We start from the raw sequence: 20,206 nt of genomic DNA, 5'->3' as shown, positions 1-20,206 counted from the left end.
TATCTGTGCTGCTTTTAACGTGATTAAATAAGGACAGGCTATGACGACACCGGGCCATTTGCTTTCCCAAAGTGTATTGGATTTCGCACACAGGGAGGCTGTTGAGCCATAAAAGGAAGGATGTTGGTGGCCTCAGTCGGGCAGACCTTAGCTCAACCCCCGTGTTCTCCCTTGAGGTCACGGTAGCACAAGTGCTCCACAATTGAGAGAGTGGGGAAGGAGAGCCTTTTGCAATCAGTTTGAGCCCCGTCTCTGGATCTGTCATGGAAAGCTGCACTGTGTTCCCAGCCGTCAGCTTAGCGTCATGGGGTTTCCTTGCTCATGGGGACTGGTGATGGGAGAAGCAGTGGTGTGCCCTCTGCATTGCCACAGCCGTGCATGACCAAGCTCTTGGGATCGCTCAGTGGGGGAGATGCTGCTGCAGCCTGGCAGCACCCGGGAGCAATTGCTTCCCGTGTGATCTCATGCCAGCCGCTCAGCCTCATTATGTCCCATTTCCTTTGTGCATAATGGGCGGATAATCCCTCCTAAAGGAGCTTTCCATGAGGTGTTGTAGGGATAAACCCATTTGTGGCCCCAAAGTGCTCCCAGGTGCAGTGGTGCTGGGTGCCCCAGGGCTGAGCCACGGCACGGGCGTGAATCTGTGGAGCGTGGCAGAAGCTGGCAAATATAGCGCATGAAGGTGCTAGGAGAAAGAAAATGTCTGCTTGTTATTATTGTTATTACCACTCCTCATAATAGCAGAGCGCTGTAAAAATAAGTAGCAATTCACAAAGGAAAGCCACAGGCCAAAATCCTCCTCTGGTGTAAAGTAATCTAGGGATTGGGCTTGTTAAGTCTGCTTCCATAAGCTCATGTTTCTCAATGGCTATAATCTTAATGCTCTTCCAGTACAAATTCTTCATTGATCTCTAAATATGTACACAGAATTCTGCAGGTCTTTTTTTTTTTGCCCAAAATCCTCACCATTTCCCCCATCGTGCTGCTTGCCTTCAGCTGCCATGGGTTGGCTGAGCATATCTTCCAGGGTGGGACCTTTTTCCAGAGCCCATTGGATGGGCGCTCTGGGTTTGAACAGGGACAACGTGAGTGTCACTGCTGGAACTGCCACCAGCTCTCAATGCCCAAGGATAAATTACAGCATGTCTCCAGCTTCCTGCTTAACTTTTACCTGGCTCCCAAGAAGATGGTTCATAATTATGAGGCAGCTTCTCGGTGTCCATGGTGTCATTAGTAGCTATCAGAAATAATGAAAGGTGACAGTGGTGGGATGAAAGCAAAGGCACCTCTTCTGCTTTTCTGAGAGTGGTTGCCCTTTAGGTAAATGATAGGCTCTTCCACAGCAATTAGTGCTTTTTGAAGTGTGTTTGATTAAATTAGGTATCTCCCTTCCAAAAGTAGGAATAATTAATCTACTGGTGACTCGAGCGCTGGCAGCTTTGTCACTTTGCCATCAGCATTCAAAGACATCTCTAAGTAATGGGGACACTACTTTCAAGTCCTCCTTTTTGTGAGCTCTGAGGCTGCTTCTTGGTAGCTCTTCTCCGTCCATGGCTTAAGCACGAGTTTTGTTTCTGAAGCATTAGTGAGCAGCCAGGTGGCACACTCATAGAATCACAGAATCATTCAGGTTGGAAAAGACCTCCGAGATCCCCAAGTCCAACCCCAACCCATCCCACCATGCCCACTGACCACGTCCTTCAGCGCCACATCTCCACAGCTCTGGAACACCTCCAGGGACGGTGACCCCAGCACCTCCCTGGGCAGCAGTGCCAGTGCCTGACTGGTCTTTTGGAGAAGAAATTGTTCCTAATTGCCAGCCTGAGCACTGAAGTGAGGCACAGGGCCCGTGTTTTGGTGAATCAAGGCTGTGTCTCGTGGTTCGTAGGTCTGGAGGCCAACAGAGTTTGGATTCCCATTTCTACCAGTGGTGGAGGTGTGCTGTGGAGAGGCATGGGAAGCCAGGCTTCCTGGTTCCTATGCAGACAGATCTCTGTGCCCGTTGCTCTCCCGGTGTCCCTGAGCCAGGAGCAGGCTGCCAGCTGTGTGACGAGGCAGGCCACAGCTCAGCAGCTATTTCAGCTCTTTGTCACCATGTGGCTGCAGGAGCCGCTCCTGGCATTGATACAGAGCCATGGGCTGCAGGGTCCATCCCACTGCACAGCATCGCATGGCTGCATGGAGGTGACGTTGTGCATGCCTTGGGGACATCCTGTCTCCCATCACTGTGGCTCTGCACACCTCCCTGCCTCGCAGCATTGCTCGCAGCCCATGTGGCTTTGCTGTTCTCCTCCCATCGGGGTCTCTGCAGGCGAGGTCAGCTTGCAGCACACCACCCTGCTGACAACGAGGGTAGTAGGCATGAAGTATAATTAAATTGAAAGCATATTTAAACTGTTTTCTGAGCACTACTTATGAAGGAGCACAGATATTCAGAGCATATTAAACTGTCAAATTTAATAAATCTTAAACAGCGTGGCCATGGGCCAACACCAATGCATATTTTTTGCAGCACCATTTAATTAAGAGTGAGTATTGTTCTTTAAGCTTATTCATTGTTCATCCAAGGCAGAGTGCACAGTGAGAGCCATAGAGAGAGTCGGTTCAATAAATTAGACCTGGCTGCTGCTTTTTCGTTCAGTAGCATAGAATCTTAACCCAGCAAAAGGAAATACTATGGAAAAGATTAGGGAATACAGGGTGAAAATAGCCCTGGTGGTGGAGGAACCCGAGCTGCTTACTCCATCCTAAAGCAGCCTGAGCACAAGGGATGTGTATGAGGCATTCCTTGGGGTAAGTTACGGTGGCAACAGATCAGAGCTGGAGCAGGTCTTGAAATTGGTCATTGCTGGGGGCTCAAAACTGGAGCTGTTGCAGCCTCAGCAGTGTTTCAGTGAGGATGGATTTTCTTTTTTCTTCCAATACAACCTTGTTCCTTTTGACACAAGTTTGGCAGACCAGGCTGTGAGTGGCCATCTGGTACTTAGTCAGTGGCATTAAAAGAGAGGGCATGATTGTGGGAAAAAGCAAGTGGTAAGAAGGGCCAGGGAGCTTGCCTTTCTCATGCACCTTAGAACATCACCTCCAGCCCCTCCAAGCAGCGTTCTTCTCTGTGCACAATTGTGTTTTTCCATGTGTCAGCTTTCTGAAACAAGTGATGGCCAAAGGATCTGTGGGGATTGCAATTTCCTGAGCAGAGATTGCAACAAAACCATCAGCAGAGGAAAAGGCAAAGCAGTGGTGGGGAGGAGGGTTGTGTTCTGGGATGCTTGGGAGCTCTCTGCTCTGGGTTGCTGCTTGGTCCAGCTCCGAGCTGGGTCAGTTGCCCCAACTTCAGTGCTGCTATGCTGAGTTAAGAGATATCTGGCAAAGAGGATGCCAATTTGGATGCTATGTCGGTCTGCTGGTGAGGCTCTTCTCTTCCCCTTCCCATCCTTCAGAGGTGCCTAAAAGTTTACATGGTGGTTGTAGCACTCCAGATGTTGCACTTTAGAAAAAAAGAAAAAATAAATAAAAAAAAAGAAGTCTGAATAATTTGCTAAGGAACTTCAAATGCAAATGAGTGAAGCTTTCCCAAGATCAGGCAAAATGTAACATTAAAATTCACACCCACCACTTCTGTCACGCTTTCTTAGGCTCTGACAACGAGGAGGCCAACGCTTGGCAAGTCCTCATTTAGAGCTGTCAGTCTGTAACCTTTGATTTGGATAACATGTGAGTGGAATCGAAGTCCCCTTCCTTGTGTCACCTCCTCAGCCCCACTCCATTTGGTTCCCCAACAAAAAAAGTGGATGCTAATGCCCTTATTCCTTACCCAAATCTTTGGGCCGGTTAGGCCAAGGAGGCTGTGATGTTGCTATTTCCTCTCCCATGTACTACATGAAGACCTTCATCCCATAATAGGTGATAATTCAGGTTGCATATTAAGAAAAATTTCCCCACCTTGCTTGCAAAAAGTCCTTGTGCTCGTGTAGGTTGGAACCGGATGATCTGGAGGCTGAGATGCAGAGCTTGCTACAGAGCTAGGAACCATCTTTGAGGGGTCTTCTCAGCCGAAGCACTTTCTATTTGCATGGAAATATAGAACAGTTGTTTTTAATGGCATGGGCATTCAAGAAGGCAGGGTCACTCCTTGGACATTCACCTGAGCCTTGCATTGGGCTGCAAAGATCTATGGCTGTATCCAACTCTATCTCTGCAGCTGCCTTAATTCTCACAGGACGAGCAGCCGAGCTGTAACGGAGTGGGTGACACACCGTGGAGAAGGGAAGGAAGATAAATCAAAGAGGAGATTGTCACTTGAAGGTGACAAATGCTGAGGCAGCAGTGGGAGGTTGTCAGAAGCAATTAGGCACGGGAGCGGCGGTGCAGGCGCACGTGGGGATGCAGGGACGGCGCGGGCGGAGGCGACGCCGCGTTCCTAAACCCGAGTGAGGTAACGGGGGAAATCCTCCTCTTGCACTTAGTCACTTCTCACTGCTGAGACGTTTCCAGAATTACGCGTCCAATTGCCAGCAGCCTCCCCAGAACTTTGCAGAACGCTATTTTAACGAGCGCTCTCCACCCCCGAGCTCCGAGCCCAGCTTTGGGAGAAGACCTTGAAATGGAGCGCAGCATATGTTTCCCTGCTTACGCCGCGGACAGGGTGTATTTCTGGCACCATTCAATGTCAAAACACTCTCAGTATTTTTAGTAAAATTCCTCAGTAGGCACGAGCTTCTTGCAAACCAATGGGAAACAGAGCTCCCTTGCAAATATTCCTGGGATTCCTGGAAAGGGTATCGGGCTTTTGCTTTCCTCCCACTGCAATGGCGCAATCCCGCTTTAATTAAAGAAATGACAAACGTAGAAGGGCACGGAGAGCAGCTGACCCAGGGGCAGGCTCTGCCATAGAGCGGAGTTGCTTCACCCCATGGGTTTTCACGCTCTTGTTTTCGTGCTCTGTCCATTAGCCATGTGGCACCACAGACAAGTGGCTTTGAGTGGCTTCTTAGGGTTTTCTGCAGCCAGACAGATCTTAAAGGCAAAGATTTCCCATTTGCGTGTGACCGAGAGGTCTGGATGCCTCTGAGCTGGAATGCAAATATTTTTCAGTTCAACCTCTGTATCCAGCTGGGGAGAAAGAGCAAACAAACAAGCCAACAGATTAAAGCAATGCAGAGGGCAGATAAGAGGGCTGCTGAGAGGGAGAGGCCAAAGTCATTCCCTTCCAATGATGGTGATGATGATGATAAGGCATCTGAAGGAGACAACATGACGACAGATAGCATTGGCTCCAACAAGTGGAACCCCTCTGCGTATCTCTGGCTCTATGTGCTGCTTCTCTCTGTGGGCTCTTGTGATTTCAAGCCACTTTTTAAAACTGTAGGAAAGCAACAAAAATGCATTCTTCCCCAACTGCCCATGCTCCAAAGCAGCCCCATCTCCTTTGGAACATATTTTCTGCAGCTCGAGAATGTTATTCTCCATCATGGCCTTGGTCTCAAATTTAACATGCTGGGTTCTCTTGGTGGGGAAAGAATCAGAGGGTTTTGTTCTTATTTTTAATCCTTCAATGGACTGCTTAGTCACGACTCAAAGTGGACCCGCATATCTGTGTTTTGTGAAAGATGCGACTTTGTCATTGCAAAACAACTGTAGGGAGAATGTGAAAACAGAATAAATCATGAGCTGGATAAAGGAAGGGGTGGGATGCTTTTATGTTGTCCCTAAGTATTAACATTTTATGCCACTCACATTCACTTTCAGATCCGCGAGACAAGAAAGTTGCATTGAAGAGGATGAGAGGAGATAATGCAGTGGAACATGGTTAATTATTAATATTAATATTTCAAAAGAATTTATGGTGGTTGTGGAAGGTTCTGTACTATGTGTTTTCCTCTGCAGTGGGCAACGTATTCTGCTTCGTGCTGGTAAACTGCAGGGTGCAAAATCCAGGTTCTGATGTCTGCAGCTCCGTACCAGCATGGAGCATCTTGGGGGTGAGCACATGTGCTGCCAGGCTGAACTTGAGGGTTTCAGTGAGAGTGAAGGAGAGCTTGAGCTTGGCACACCTATGCAGGGTAATGCATCCCTGGTCCAAAGCTCCCCAGCCAGCACTCATGTGCCATGGTGCAGGCACATCGTGGGGTCCCACACCATGGTTCCTGTGTGGATGGCTTTGCTGGTGGAGACCAGCCTTGCAGTGGTGAGGTAGAAGGGAGCAATGTGACTTTCAGTGCCAGAACCGAAGCTCGAGCAAGATCCGGGATTTGAGATATTTGTCCTGTCCTCTTCTCTTTGCCATCTGAAGGGTATCAAGAAGCATGAGCAGATCATGGAATAGAATCATAGAATCATTAAGGTTCGAAAAGACATGTGACATCATCTAGTCCAACCATCCACCTCCCAGCAATATTGCCCACTAAACCGTGTCCCTAAGTACTACGTCTGCTCTTTCCTTAAGCACCCCCAGGGACAGTGACTCCACCACTTCCCTGGGCAGCCTGTCCCAGTGTCTAACCACAGATTTAATTGGCACTAGTTATCTCCTAAGCTCCCCTGAATGAGCCTTCACTGTGTCCTTATAAAGGATGAAAAGTGAGATCTGCTGTTACTTCTCAGCTCCGTAAATTCATCTCTGCCTGCTACAGCGCAGCGTGGGAGAGGGGAAAAGGATGCGTATGCACATGCCCTAGCTGTCACTGCTGGGCTATAACTGCAATTTCATCCAGTCCTAATTTCATTGCTGTCTGACACTTTGATTGAGCAGTGCGCTGCTGCTGTCCAGGGCTGCCATGTTACTGTGGGTTAGTGCAGATTTGCAGCACTTCGGCGTTTGCTGCTCCACAGGATTGATGGGTTTGGAGTGAACAAAGGGTGGATGGGTGCTGCTCTTGAGCTTCCCCAGCTCCAGCTCAGAGCCTCCCACAATGTTTCCTTACAGAAAGATGGGAAATCTGATTCTTGCTCACATCAGACTTACAAGCATTGCACAAGCATGGTGGTGCGCCAAAAGTGGTGACGTTGTCAGAGCTGCTGCGTGGGCTCAAGAGGTGTGCATGGATGGAAACTCCAAAATGTGACTGTTCACCACTGTCATCCATCCATGAAGCTGAAGGTCGACTGGAGGTCGCACATGTCCAGCCTCTGCTCCTCACTTCCATTGGTTCAGGTCTTAACTCCAACCAGAGTGCATGAACACAGCACACATGGGATTTCTGGGTATAGTTTTTCATTTGATTTTAATGTCAGGGTCTCTTGATGCCTTCAGGTATCTCCAGCCCGCCTGACACCACGTTTAGCAAAGTGCACACAGCACAAGTTGGACTTGAAGTGAAGAAGTGCTTTTGTCCGGATGAGTTGAGTGGCTGCTCAGCCCCTGGTCCCTGAGCCACCAGGGCCACTTCCAGCCAGGAGGTTCCCACCTGGATGCCAGGCAGCATTTCTCCCTGCTGAGCTGCACCATGGAATTCATAGAATCATAGAATCACAGAATCATTAAGGTTGGAAAAGACCTTCAAAATTACGAAGTCCAACCCCAACCCATCCCGCCGTGACACCAAACCATGTCCTTCAATGCCACATCTCCACCTCCAGGGATGGTGACTCCACCAGCTCCCTGGGCAGCAGTGCCAGTGTCTGACCACTTTTTTGGAGAAGATTTTTTTTCTAATATCTAACCTGATTTCCTATTTGGGGCCACACAAGACTTGACATTCCCAGACGAAGCAGAACAAGAAGCATGCTGTAACAACACCAATTATTTCTATCCCAGAAGGGCCATAGGATACATCAGTGCCTTGCAGGTGCCAATCATTAATCCTGGTTAATGATTTTTCCATTAACACCTGGTTTTGTTACAACCTTCTTTGGTGCTGTGCTGTCCTGCAAGGAGAAGCAAAGAGCACCAGCAAGGAGCAAGGCTGAGCCCATGGCTGTGTGCAGCTGTGTCCGTGTGTCTGTCTGCAGGTGGGAGGTAGGTAAGCTCCCTGCTATAGGGAAAGCAGTCCCATACGCAGCCTTAAGGAACATTTTCCCTCTTGGTTTGCAGAAGGCTCATGCAGATGTGTGGTTAAAGCGTAAGTAGGGAGCGTGTGAGAGTGAGACCATCAATACAAGCCAGAGCTCCATCAAGCTGTCCTCAAATACACTCATCCTCTAAAATTGTTCTTCTGCTCCTCCCATCAGCCAGGAAAAATGCATGCCGGAATTTTCCACCAGAGGGTTTTGTTGTTGTTGTTGTTGTTGTTGTTTTGGGGTTGGTTTTTCTTTTTGCATTTTCTCTGAAGGAGAACTCAATTGAAAGGCACCAACCCTGTGAGCACGCAGCAGCCGGCGCCGGCTCTCCCCATCAGCTGATCTCTGCAGTCAGAGCCAAACTGCAGGTGCTGCTTTGGTTCCTTTCATTTGGGGAACTAAAGGTATAATCAAAACGCAATTGGGCATCAGTGCCCAGGCATGGTCTGCTCCTCCCTGTGTGGTGAAATTCCGTATTCAGGGGAATGATGGAGGCAAAGCAGTTCTGCCATGTGAAAGCCACCCACGCCGCTGAACCCCATCCCTTAGTGTCCCAGAGCCCATTGCTGTGTGTGTGCTATTTCCCCTCTCCGCCTGCCCCGAAGGCTGCAGGCAGCATTTCAGCTTCTCTCTTTGATTGTTATCAGAGGAGAGCTCTCTCATTGCAAAATATCAAGCAGTTTGTCCAAGGGAAAGGACAGGAGTTTGTTCCGGAGCATACTTGGGATGAGCAGAAATGGGTGTTGGTGGCAGTGGGGCTTTTTCGTTCTGTGCAAGGGGACTTTACAGGCACTTTTTTTTTTTTTTTCAGAGGGGAAAAAAGCAAATAAACAACCAAAGAAAAAACCCGCAGATCAGCAGAAGGAACTATCCTGAATTTGAATGAAAATTCCCACCAAACCGTCCTGTGATTACCAGTTGCCAAATGAGGATAATCTTTTGAATTTCATCTTGTGGGTTGCTTTTTTAAGTGAAAAGCCAGATTTTTATTACTACTGCAGAAAGAGTGGAAACTTATTTTGCCAAATAAGACACCAGGAAAAGGAGGAAAGCTCTGTGGTGATGCCAGGGGCTGTGCTGGGTCAACCCAAGGGGTGACCTGCACCAGGGGAGCTGCTGAATTGCAAGAGCATTGCTCGCTTTGCAGAAAAGCTGCTGAAAAACCTTTTCTGGATAAAAAACCCATCTCATGCAACTGGTGTCCCAGCCCGGTGCTTGGCCATCCCTGCACAACCAGGCTTTGTGCATGGGGGTTTGCAGGCTGGAGGTGCCAAGCAAAGTTAAATTAGTTCATTAGAGCTGCACGAGGCGCTGCTCAGCAGCACGACGAGCTCTGATCTGTGTTTTTATTGAAGCTTATTAGAGCGTCAGTGGTTGAGAATTTATTTTTGATGTACTTTATTGCGCGGTGATTTACAATAAGCTCTTAAAGAATGCACCGTCATTGCTCCTAATAATCATTTTATACATATTCATAAAACATTTCTAAACGGTACCTTCGTTCGGAATATGTTATTGGAAGCGGTGCACGGTTGTGTTGGAGCATCCCAGCAGCGAGGCAGCTTCAGCCATGGCATTGCACTGAGACCAGGGACTGAGGATTCTGGGGGGGACGGTGCATTGGTTGGATTCCCCCAGGAATTCAGAGCGAATCCTGCTTTGTTTGAAACCCCCACGCTGACCCCAAAAGGGCGGTTTGTGAGCGTGCTGCAGTGTGGGGCATAGCAGCGCTTGGTCCATCACGATGTGATTTTGGTGATGGTTAGGAAGAAGCCCACGTGGAAGAGATGGGCTGAAGGGACTTCGGTGCTCTGCTCGCAGGTGGTGAAGTTGGGTGGGGACAGTGGGGAAAGTCAGAACTTCTTGAGGTTAATTGCTGAAGTTTTAGCAGTGATACCTAGGCTTTGCTCATCGTTTCATACCTTGCTCCTCGAATGGAGGTGCTGTGTTTTCTTCTTTGAGTTCAGGGCTGCTTTGCTGGGATGGGCTGAGTGGGCAGCTTTGAGAGCTTTATGTGATGTCAGCGTGTGATCTGAGCACTGACAGCCATTGCCAGGGACAGGGTGGCCTTCCTGCATGTCCTGCTCTTCCCATGTGCTGATACCGAGCAACCGAACCTCCCACTGAATGCTGGGGAAGGTTTTGTCCTTGGAGCTATTCCCTCTCTTTATAGGATAGGTTTTATCCTTGAGTTTGTCTGCGTGGCAAGGATGGGTTGCCTTCAATTCAGGCACTTTGGTCCAGGAGCTCAGCATCCTCCCACACCCCAGCCCCTGTTGCCAGCCCAGATACAGACCCTGAGAGCTGCCTCCCTTCCTTGGAAACGGCAGTGTTCATTTTGTGCTTTGTCTGGGCTTTGTCACCCTGTGCTGAGACTCTCGGAAGGCCAAGCACTTTGCTTTTACCTGCAAAGAGCTGCAGATGGAAGGGGAGCCCAGGGCACAGCTCCCGGGGAAGTGGTGGGGTCACCATCCCTGGAGGTGTTCCAGGATCGGGGAGGTGTGGCACTGAGGGATGTGGTCAGTGGGCATGGTGGGGTGGGTTGGGGCTGGACGTGGTGATATTGGAGGTCTTTTCCAACCTTCATGGTTCTGTGACTCGATGACACCCCAGTCCTGCTGTCAGCCAGAGCTGAGCACATTCACCCATACAAAAGCAAAGCTCTTATGCAAATATCACCAGCGGTTGTAGAGCGCAGAGTCATTAACATTTGGGAAGCTGTGATTGTGTAAGAAAACAAGAAAATAAATCAGCAGGTACTTTATCTTCCTGGTTAAACGTCCATCAAGGGATCCAGTGGGATAGTTTCATTCCAGCAGAGCATCGAGTGCCGTTCTGAGCGGGGGCTGCTCTTGGGTGGTTAATCACAAGGCAGTAATTGACTGTCATAGTGCTTTCTTTCTCATTTTTCTTCTCATTATTCATTGCCCAGAGAGCAAAACAGAGCAAGAGGAGCTGCTGTGGGGCTCCCTGGGGGCTGTGTGGGGTCTCCCTGTCTGCAGGGCTTTGTGCCACCGAGGGGGGATGTGGCCTTGGGGGGGATTTTGGCCCAGAGCTGCTCCCTGAGGGCACGCGGGGCTGGGAGCCCGTCCATGCTGCACACTAAAGGCTTCCCCATCAATTCTTTAATTAAATGTTTTCCAGCAGTTTGTTGGCCAGCGATGCACTAAGCCTAAATTTGTCTTTTGCAATTAATGAATTCTGGTCCACAGGCAAATAGTTCTTTCTTCTTGGATATTCTTTTTTTTCTAAGTTAAATATATTTCTCTGCGTGCCTTAGAGCAAGAGCATCCTCCGCACTGCCGGCCTCGCCCTGCCTCGCTGCACACCCCACTTCTGTCCCCACCACCCTCAGTGGCCCTGACCCTCCCCTTCCCTTGGCCATTGCAAGCTCCTTCTCTCCATTTCCCCCTTCCCTTGGCCATTGCAAGCTCCTTCTCTCCATTTTCCCCCCAAATCTTTCTCCCTTCCCTCTGTAGACCCCACTGGTCACCCCATCCCAGCACGCATCCCATGCATCAGTGCTGACGTGGGCTCTGAGCTGCTTTCTCGGGGTTGATTTGAGACCAGAGAGGCACAATGAGATGCACACTTTGGCCCTTCCGATGCTCAGCTAATTGAGTGAGGAGCTGAAAGTTATTCTTACTCAATGCAGTCTGGAGACAGCAAAATATTTTTCTTTCTGGAAAAATTGTTGGGCTGCTCAGCGCGGCTGAACAAATTTCACTCTCACCGCAGCCCTGCAGAGTCCCAAAGCCGCATGTGTGCCCAACATGACCAAGAAAGGAACAATACTGGAAACTGCAGCTCAGAGTACCAAAACAAGGCCTCGTGCCCTGGTCGTTTCTGTCAGCCAGGGACTGGGGCCTGTGCTGGAGGCACTGCAAAGCACCACATCCTAATGCAATATCTCAGGTGGGGGGAATTGGCACGGTTAGTGGGCATGGTGGGGCTGGGTTGGGGTTGGACTGGCTGATCTGAGAGGGCTTTTCCAGCCTCCAGGTTTCTAAGGGTAGCATCACCCTGTTGAACTGCAATGTGGGGAAAGCACTGTCCAGCAAAATACCACCAGGAGCCTGACTCCCTCCGTGCCGTCTCATGCAGCCAGCCCCACGGTGTGGTGGCACCACAGAGGCTTCACACAATTGCCCTTGCTGCTCCATGCACGTTGCTCTTCTCTTTTTTCTACCTCGTCCTTGCAATTGAGATGCTCTTGCTGTAATTCTTCTTCCTGCATTTCCAAGCCCTCACCCCAGCACTGGGACGCCCTGGGGGCTGCTGTTGAATTGACCTCAGCAGTGGCCCCTTGCTCTGCCCCGCTGCTTGCTGCCATCTGCAGAGACCTCGAGCTCCTTGCTGCAGCCCTGGGCCCTCTTCCCACTGAGCTGAAGCACCTCTGCAAATTCCGCAGTGCTCAGAAACCTCCCGCGTTTGCCCATGTTGCCAATTTACTCCAGATAACTGGAGAGAGAGGTAATGAATTTCAGCTGTTTACCTCTTTTAAAAACTCGTTTCTGTTTAGACATAATTACCCAGCCACTTCTAAGAAAGGCACCATTGATTGCAGAGCTGAATTAGCATTTTGTTGCGTTGGCTCTGACAGCCGCCCGCACCGACACGAGAGCACTTCATGAGCATTAACTCATTTAAAGTGTAAATTGCGACGGCGTAAATTGCGACGGCTTTCTCGTCTCGTAGCCTGGGCCTGGCTGAGCAAAGCTTCCTTTCTGGCTTCTCTGAGCATCTCCCGTGCAACGCCCGGGAGCTGGGGGCTTCCCCAGGCTGGGAGAAACGCTGCACATGGGTTGTTTGCCACCAGGACACGGCTGGTAACCTTCCCCTCCTTTGCAAGACTTATTAAAGCCCGAGGACATAGAGGTTTATACAACAGCAGAGTACGATTAGTAGTTTAATCTCCAATTTTATGAAAAATGAGTTTTTTAATAAAACCTCAGCCCTTCCCAGCTAGCGCCCAGTGCTAGCATCCACCCCAGGCAAGCAATTACGAGCAGCCGAGCTGGCTGAGCTCGGTGCAGCCGCCCGTGGGCTTCTGTGCTCAGCTGGGAGCAGTTTTCTCCAGCAGAAATGCCCTGACTGAGCTGCAGCAGGTGCTGAGGGTTTGCCTTATTTTGCTCCTGACCAGGCTGTGCTGTGCCGTTGTGAGTTTGATCTTCGCTCAGGTCTGAATGGAGCGCGTTCTGCTGGGAGAGAGCATGGAGCAATGCAAAACTATGACTTCCCGGTAAAATGCAATTCTTATTATTTATTCCTATTTTTGCAGTATTTAGCTGGACTTAAAACAGCGGGGGTGCTTTGGGGATTTTCTGTTCGCAATGCTTGGAATGCTATAGGATTTTGTTCTGACAGGCGCTGGCAGACCTGCTATGAACTGCAGTGTTGAGGGCTCGTGTCCACGCTGACGCCTGCACGTTCCCAGTGCTCAGGGCTTGTGCCTGGGCCAGGATTTGGGGCTTTGCTGGCCCACCCTGAGGTTGGTGCTGTGTCTTTGTATCTTTGCTCCCCTCCCAGCAGTGCAGGAGCTGCCATGCACAGCAGGGATCCTGCATAACCCCCCCCACTGTCCCATTTTCATAGAGTTGTTGAATCATAGAATGGTTTGGGTGGGAAAGGACCTTTAAGATCTTCATCCTCTCTTCTCCTTCCTCTCCATCCTCCTTTCCCTCTTAAAGTCAGACTGTTCCTAACCCATCCCTGCTAACGAGCAGGGCCTTAAGGAAGCACAAGGGAGCTGGCTGCTCTCTGAGCCCAGGAGAGGGGAGAAATGCCTCCATGTTTTTCATGCTTGCAAAACAGAATCTCCTTGCTTGTTCCTGCCCTGGCCTTGACCTGCTGGGTGTGCATCCTCATGGCTTCATGGGACAATGGGGACGATGCTCTGTGGGACTGCTCCGGAGTCTGCAGCACCCACTCCTCCTTGGGCTCATTCCTCGTGTGTTGGGATAATGCTGTTTTGTTTAGATTGCGAACACTGCAGGGGGAATTTTTAAAAAGCTTTATTTTATTGTTGTTTAAAAATAAAAAAAAAAATGCAGCCCAACCACTTTTCTATTAATATCAAGCATTGTAAGTCTTTTGTTTGCTTGGTTTGTTTACAAAATCCCTCATTTTGGATCTAAGCTACTTGACAGCGTTCCTTTGAATATCTGCTAAAATAGATCTCGGTTTCATTCCATGCATTTTGGGAAGGATAGAGAGCAATTTCACTTGTCGGCCGTGAGAGGAGATGGATGGGGCCGCTCTCCAGGCAGCAGCAGGGCAGCACTGGGTGCTGCTTAGCGTAGGGAGCTGCCCTGGGTGATGGCTTTTAAATGGAAAAATAATGCAGGAGAAAGAGTCCCGTTGGGGACTCGAATGATTTATGCAGCGAGTGAGCTACTTGCATGCCTGCATCAATCCAAGGGCTCTCCGTGCATTGCAGATAGTCAGGGTTTGCAGGGCAGGATGCATAAAGCTGCAAAGGAGAGGCACTCTGCAGGAGCATCCCTTGGCTTCCATCCCTCCTGACCCTGTTGCATCGTTAGCAGTGCAGTTGTTAAACACCGTTATTGTAATGAGAAGGCTGGGGTGTAGAATCTGCTCCCCAAATGGTGTGCACCACAGCAATCAGCAGCCAGTGCAATACCAGGCTCTGCTGCTCAGCACAGGGCAGGGGGGAGCCCCCACCCTCAAACTGACAAAACTGAAGCTGATTTACACCAAGGGGGTGAGAATAATAACTGAGATAGCAGAAAGCTGTGGCTTTCCAGCAAAGCTCTGCTCAGCACAGGGTGAGGTCTGGGCTGGTGGCTGTGTGCCTGAGCCTTGTGTGGCCCAAAAGCTGCTGAGAACTGGCTCGTGTCCTCTCCACCCAAGGGAGAGGAAAGCCAGTGCTCCTCCTTCCTTCTGTCAGCTGCATCTCAGATCCACTGTGTATTTGCTTTGATGATGCTCCAGTTGGAGGCAGGAGCAAGAGATAGCAGAGCTGAGCAGAGAGAAATGAGGGCTGCAAGGGTCACTGTGGGATGCAGATGGCTGCAGAATCATAGAATCATAAAATAATGCATTAAGGTCAGAAAAGTCCAACTCCAACCCATCACCTCCATGCCCACCAACCATGTCCCTCAGAAGCTGTTCCAGGGACTTCTGTCTATTCCCATTTCATCACCCCCATCTTAGAACTGTCCACAGCCCCACTGTGGGATTTCATTCATTGGCTGACAGGAGCGAGCCCCTGCAGGGCTGTGCACAGGGGGAAGCTGAGCTCCCAGGATTTGCCTTGTTGGCTTTTGCACTTGAGCACAAATTCCATTTTCAGCACCACCGTAAGAGTGATAATCAGTTGCTTGCACGTTGGGTTTGCCCACTGATGATGTAAATGGGTACATCACCACAGGCTGAAATCACTTTTTTTCTTCCTATCCACATTTTCTATCCCTGCTGTGATAGCTGAGTCAGCTGGAGAGGGTATTTTCCCACTGAGCTCGCAGAGGACTCGCAAGCCTTGCCAGAATGCCCATAGTGAAGCATTTCTGCCAGAGCAGAGGAGTGGGGAATCAATGGGTTTTGTGCTGACGTCGCTGCTGAGTGCTGGAGGGACCGTCCATGCGGGGCTGCAGTTTGTTACAAAATCACCACGCTCACCAGTTCTGCCCAATTAATGTCATATTCCTCCATCCAAAACCTGCCACAGCTCCCAGGAGCTTTGCAGCGATACGTGGACCTGAAATAGCAAAGACAGCCAGGACTGTGCCATTGCTGCCTGTACATGATTTGTGCCCCCAGTTTCTCTGGGATGAGGATCCTGACCATTTCCCTGCTTTTTGGTCAGGCATACCCTGGATCAGTTGTTATCTCGGAAATGCTGTGTTGGAAATGTGCCTCATTTCCTTTGGCATTATGTGGATTTCTGGGGTGGGTGGGAGACGCAGTGAACTCCAGAGCCCATCCAACCGCACTGTGACACCGCCGTGTCCATCAGCATCCTGCTCTGGGATTTGCCTCTTCCATTCCCATCCCAAATTTGCAAGATGCTGCAGTGTGTCTGCCCCATTACAAACCCGACTATACAGGGACCCTGCACTGCTGCGTAGCATCGCCATCACCTGCCCAAAGCAGAGCTCCTCCCATCCCTTGCACAGGTCTTTTGCATCCTGAGATTCCTGTAATGTGGGGGTTTATTACATTGCAACTGTGGGACGTGGAGTTATTTAAAGCAGTAGGTAGAAATTCACGGGCTGATAATACAGCTCGGTTTAAAGTTGAGCTAATTTAAATGTCAGTCTAAACTGCCCCTTGAATCAGAGCTGCTTAAATTATTCTGGAAAATAATTGCCTCTATTCATCAGAAGAATGTGCCATGGATCCAAGTATAACATGGAGTGTTTGATTGGGGATTTCATTTTATTTTCTCCCTTTTTCTTTTTTTTTTGCTATTACTGTCAGTTTAAAAAAAAAATAAAAAAAAACTCTCTGCTCTGCCAGCTCCTTGCAGGAGTTACCATTATCACACCCCACTGCAATAAGCACAGGGTGCTGGACAGCCCCTGCCTGCAGCAGTGGTGAGACACAAGGGCTGCAGCAGTGGGACTGAATCCAGCCCCTGTCAATGCTCTGCTCCACGGTGAAATTAGTTTCCTCCTCTAAACAAACCTTCTGTCCCACGTGCCTCCCTGATTTTTACCTTTCTATTAGCATTTCCCAATTACTCAATGCTTTCTGGCAGGGTGACATTTGGTATCGCTGTGTATTGACCCTGGGGATGGTGGCATTGACATTGCTGCTATGGAGTGACATTTACATGGGCAGCAGCATTGTATTGATATCGATAGTGGCAGCCAAGTGGCAGCATTACCCATGTGAGGCAAGAAGGGCAGTTTCTGTTATTAATGCTGATAGGCTTCCAAAACCTTGTTTGACTGAATTCCGAGCAGACTTTTGCTGGTCTTGTGAGGTCTGCAGGGAGCCAGCCCCAGACACAAACGCTTGGGATCCCCACAGATGGGTTCGATGCCTCTGTTCCTTTTGATCCTCCTGCCCCCGTGTAGAATTGATCTGTGTGGTGCATTAGTGGAGGACCAGGCTCTTTTGGCTCTGCCTGCTGTTTGCTGCTGAGGGTTGCTGGGAGGCTCAGGTCGGGTAGTAGGAAAATTTCTTCTCCAAAAGAGTGCTTAGGTGCTGGCACTGCTGCCCAGGGAGGTGGTGGGGTCACTGTCCCCAGAGGTGCTAAGAACTGTGTAGATGTGGCACTGAGGACATGGTCAGTGGGCACGGTGGGATGGGCTGAGGTTGGACTTGGTGATCTGAAAGGGCTTTTCCAACCTTAATGGTTCTGTGCTTTGCCCTCAGTCCCTCTACACGCTTGTCCTGTGCTCATCCTGTCCCACAGACCAGGATGGCAGAACCAGGTCAACAGAGTTTGGGTTTCTATCCAATTTGAGACGATCCCATGCTGGGCTGTGGGGCTGGTGCTGCCTACCCCAGGGTGTCCCAGCTGCAGGGAGGGCAGAGAGAGACCTCCAGAGGTTCTTCTCATCCCCCGAGCCTTTAGCAGCCGGTTCATGCTATCCCCAGAGCTATTGGGCTGCAGTGCGTCGTGTTTCCATCCCACACAGCTGTGTCTGTGCTGAAGCGAAGGACAGAGGAAACGTTTCTCTTCCAACGTTTTTAATCTTTTAGCCTTTTGTTTGCCCTTAGCAACCTGCAGGAAGGTTTGGGTTTGGGTTTGGTCAGAGCAAGGCACCCCTTACCCCGTGCAGCAAGGCCTGCCTGGAGGTTTGCAATTCCTGTTGGAGGGAATTCCTGCCCAGGGTAACATGCACAGGGAATATGTGGTATCAGGATGCTCCTGCTCTGAGCAGCTCACCCAATAATCTCAGCCTGGGAGCCACATTCCCACAGGGGAGGTCTTGCTGAGAAGCACTGGCTATCAGCCCAGCAATGCACACCGTCCTGCTGTCCCCATTTGGATGGTGCCAGTTATTCTGTCTGGGGGGGGCTGGGGTGGGATGTGAGCCACCTGACACCCACTGGGACCTATGTGCATCTCATGGGGCTGTTGTGTGTCACCAGAGTGCCACTGCAGGGCTGCAAGCAGGGCTGGCAGGAGCTCTGCAGCCCTCCAGCCTCCTCCTGCTCTGACATTTCCCATCTGTAAAAAGAGATTTTTCTTACCCACCACACAGTGCTTCTGCAACGTTTAATTTATTTGCTTGCTTTCTCTGGCAAAGCATTTTTTTCCCTGGCTGGAGAGATGACACTGAAAACAAAGTCATCCTCTTTTCTCTGTGTTCAAGGTTGCAGCTGAGTTCACTTCCCCAGGACAGCACTTTCAGGGCAGGGAGCAGCACAGCTGGGCACAGGCTGGGAGCAGAATGCCTTTCCCTATAGGGACTGTAGGAAAAAGGCAAATGGGGTGCAAAGGTGATGTGTTTCCATGGGAATTGCAGCCCTGGAGCTGCTTCATCTTCACACTGAGCTTCTTCTCCAGGAGGACTTGGTGCCACCTGGCAGTGCCCTGCAGGGACAGCTCTGGCTGCCAGCACTGAGGGCAGGGGGGAGGCTGCTTCCGCTCCTCCTCCAGCAAATTCCCCAGGATCCTGGGGAGGACAGGGGAAGCGATGCTCAGCTCAGACCTGTCAGAGCCATGGGCTTTCTCTCTGAACCCACCCGTGTGTCCCTTTGTGGGAATGACACTTCTGTGTTTACCCTTAGACAGAAAGCAAGCGCCAGGAAGCCGGAACACTGCTGCCCCATAGGATTCAGCAGCCAAGGGCAGGCGGGTGGAGAGAGCCCCATCCCACCCCCTGCCCACAGCCCCCTCTGCACCACACTCAGCCGGGGTTCACCCCGCAGCATCCTCCCAGCATCCCCCCGTTGCCATGACACTGAGCCGCCCCCGAGGATGCGGCTGCAGCTCGCTGCCCGCGCTGACCCGCTTCCCCCAGGATCCCGGCAGCTCACCCACGCGCCCATCGCTCTCAGGCAATTACCTGCTCTGATTGCTTGCTGCGTAGATGGGTGCTTATGTGTATTTTAATCAAGTGAGTCACGCAGGCGGAGGGGACCAGGCACAACAGCGTTCCACCCCTTGGCTCTTCACTTGGGGAAATGATGGCTGGGAATATAGTGAGCACGATCCCCTCTGATTTCGGGAGCTTTAGTGGATTTGGTGGGTGAGCCGGTTGAGATGCGTGCATAGAACATTTGAGCATGTTTGGGGTGAAGCAAGTGTGGTTTGATCTCCTTCCCTGCTGGCCCTGGGATCTTTGTACATGGTCCATCAAGAATAGCACCCTGGAATGACCGAGGTGTTTTGCCATGACCTGTGGGTGCAGCAGGAAGGAGCCCTCCTGTGTGCTCCTGCCAGCACTGCGCTTTGCTCCCGAGGGCCATGGCGTGCATCCATCAACATCACTTCAATCGAAACAACCTTATTTCCTCCAAGGGCATCCCGCAGCAGTTCAGGATGCCCCAACAACATGCTCGGTTCATTTGCTATCATCACCCTGGGCACTGACAGGCACTAATGTATTGCAGCCAGAGGAGGGGATTTGCCCCATGCATGCTGGCAGTGGTGTGGGGAAGTTTTCCCCTGGGGATGGGCACATCTCTTTGATTTAAGAGGAGAGGTAATGGCCTCAAGTTGCACCAGGAGAGGTTTAGGTTGGATATTTGGAAAGATTTCTTTTCTGGAAGAGTGGTGATGCATTTGAACAGGGCCAGGGAGGTGGTGGAGTCACCATTCCTGGTGGTGTTCCAGAGCTGTGGAGATGTGGCACTGAGGAATGCGCTCAGTGGGCATGAGTGCTCATGACTCAATGAGTCTGTGATTCCACACAAAGGGACGTGGTTTAGAGGGAAACATTTTTTGGTGGTAGGTGAACGGTCGGACTGGAGGATCTTGGAGTTCTTTTCCAGCCTTGGTGATTCTGTGTTTTCCCTGCTTGTTTGAGATCCAAGGGACACAGGGCAGGGATGCACAAGGCAGGAAGGAGCCGCGTTACCATCCCAGTTTTGCTCCAGAAAGCCCCAAGGATGGGGATTCATTTTGCATCCATTGTGCACCCCTCAAGGTGCTTTCCTGCCCATGTCATCTTTCAGCTGAGAGTTTAATCCCCCATCACTGCACACCCGGCTCATAACAGCCTCCCAGCACCGCGACAACAGGCAGGGAAATGGAGCTGTCTGACAAATGACACATGACAAGGAC

General features: G+C 50.5%; 1 protein-coding gene across 5 annotated transcripts in view; it reads left to right on the top strand.

Annotated features, from left to right (window-relative positions):
- CACNA1H (calcium voltage-gated channel subunit alpha1 H) overlaps positions 1-20,206 on the top strand; it is a 205,498-nt gene that overhangs the window by 68,760 nt on the left and 116,532 nt on the right. Inside the window, exons 1-2 of one of the 5 annotated variants that reach the window (XM_021411333.1) lie at positions 13,103-13,240; positions 13,366-13,489. The exons of 3 other annotated variants lie outside the window; for them this stretch is intronic. The gene's annotated coding sequence lies outside the window, so the exon portion shown is untranslated. Of the gene's footprint in view, positions 1-13,102; positions 13,241-13,365; positions 13,490-20,206 lie in introns of those variants that run through there. One more of the 5 variants, XM_021411334.1, reaches the window with a different exon arrangement.

This window comes from Numida meleagris, chromosome 13 (genome assembly GCF_002078875.1).
Source record: "Numida meleagris isolate 19003 breed g44 Domestic line chromosome 13, NumMel1.0, whole genome shotgun sequence".
NCBI classification, from domain to species: Eukaryota; Metazoa; Chordata; class Aves; order Galliformes; family Numididae; genus Numida; species Numida meleagris.
This window is presented reverse-complemented; position numbering and strand designations above follow the sequence as displayed.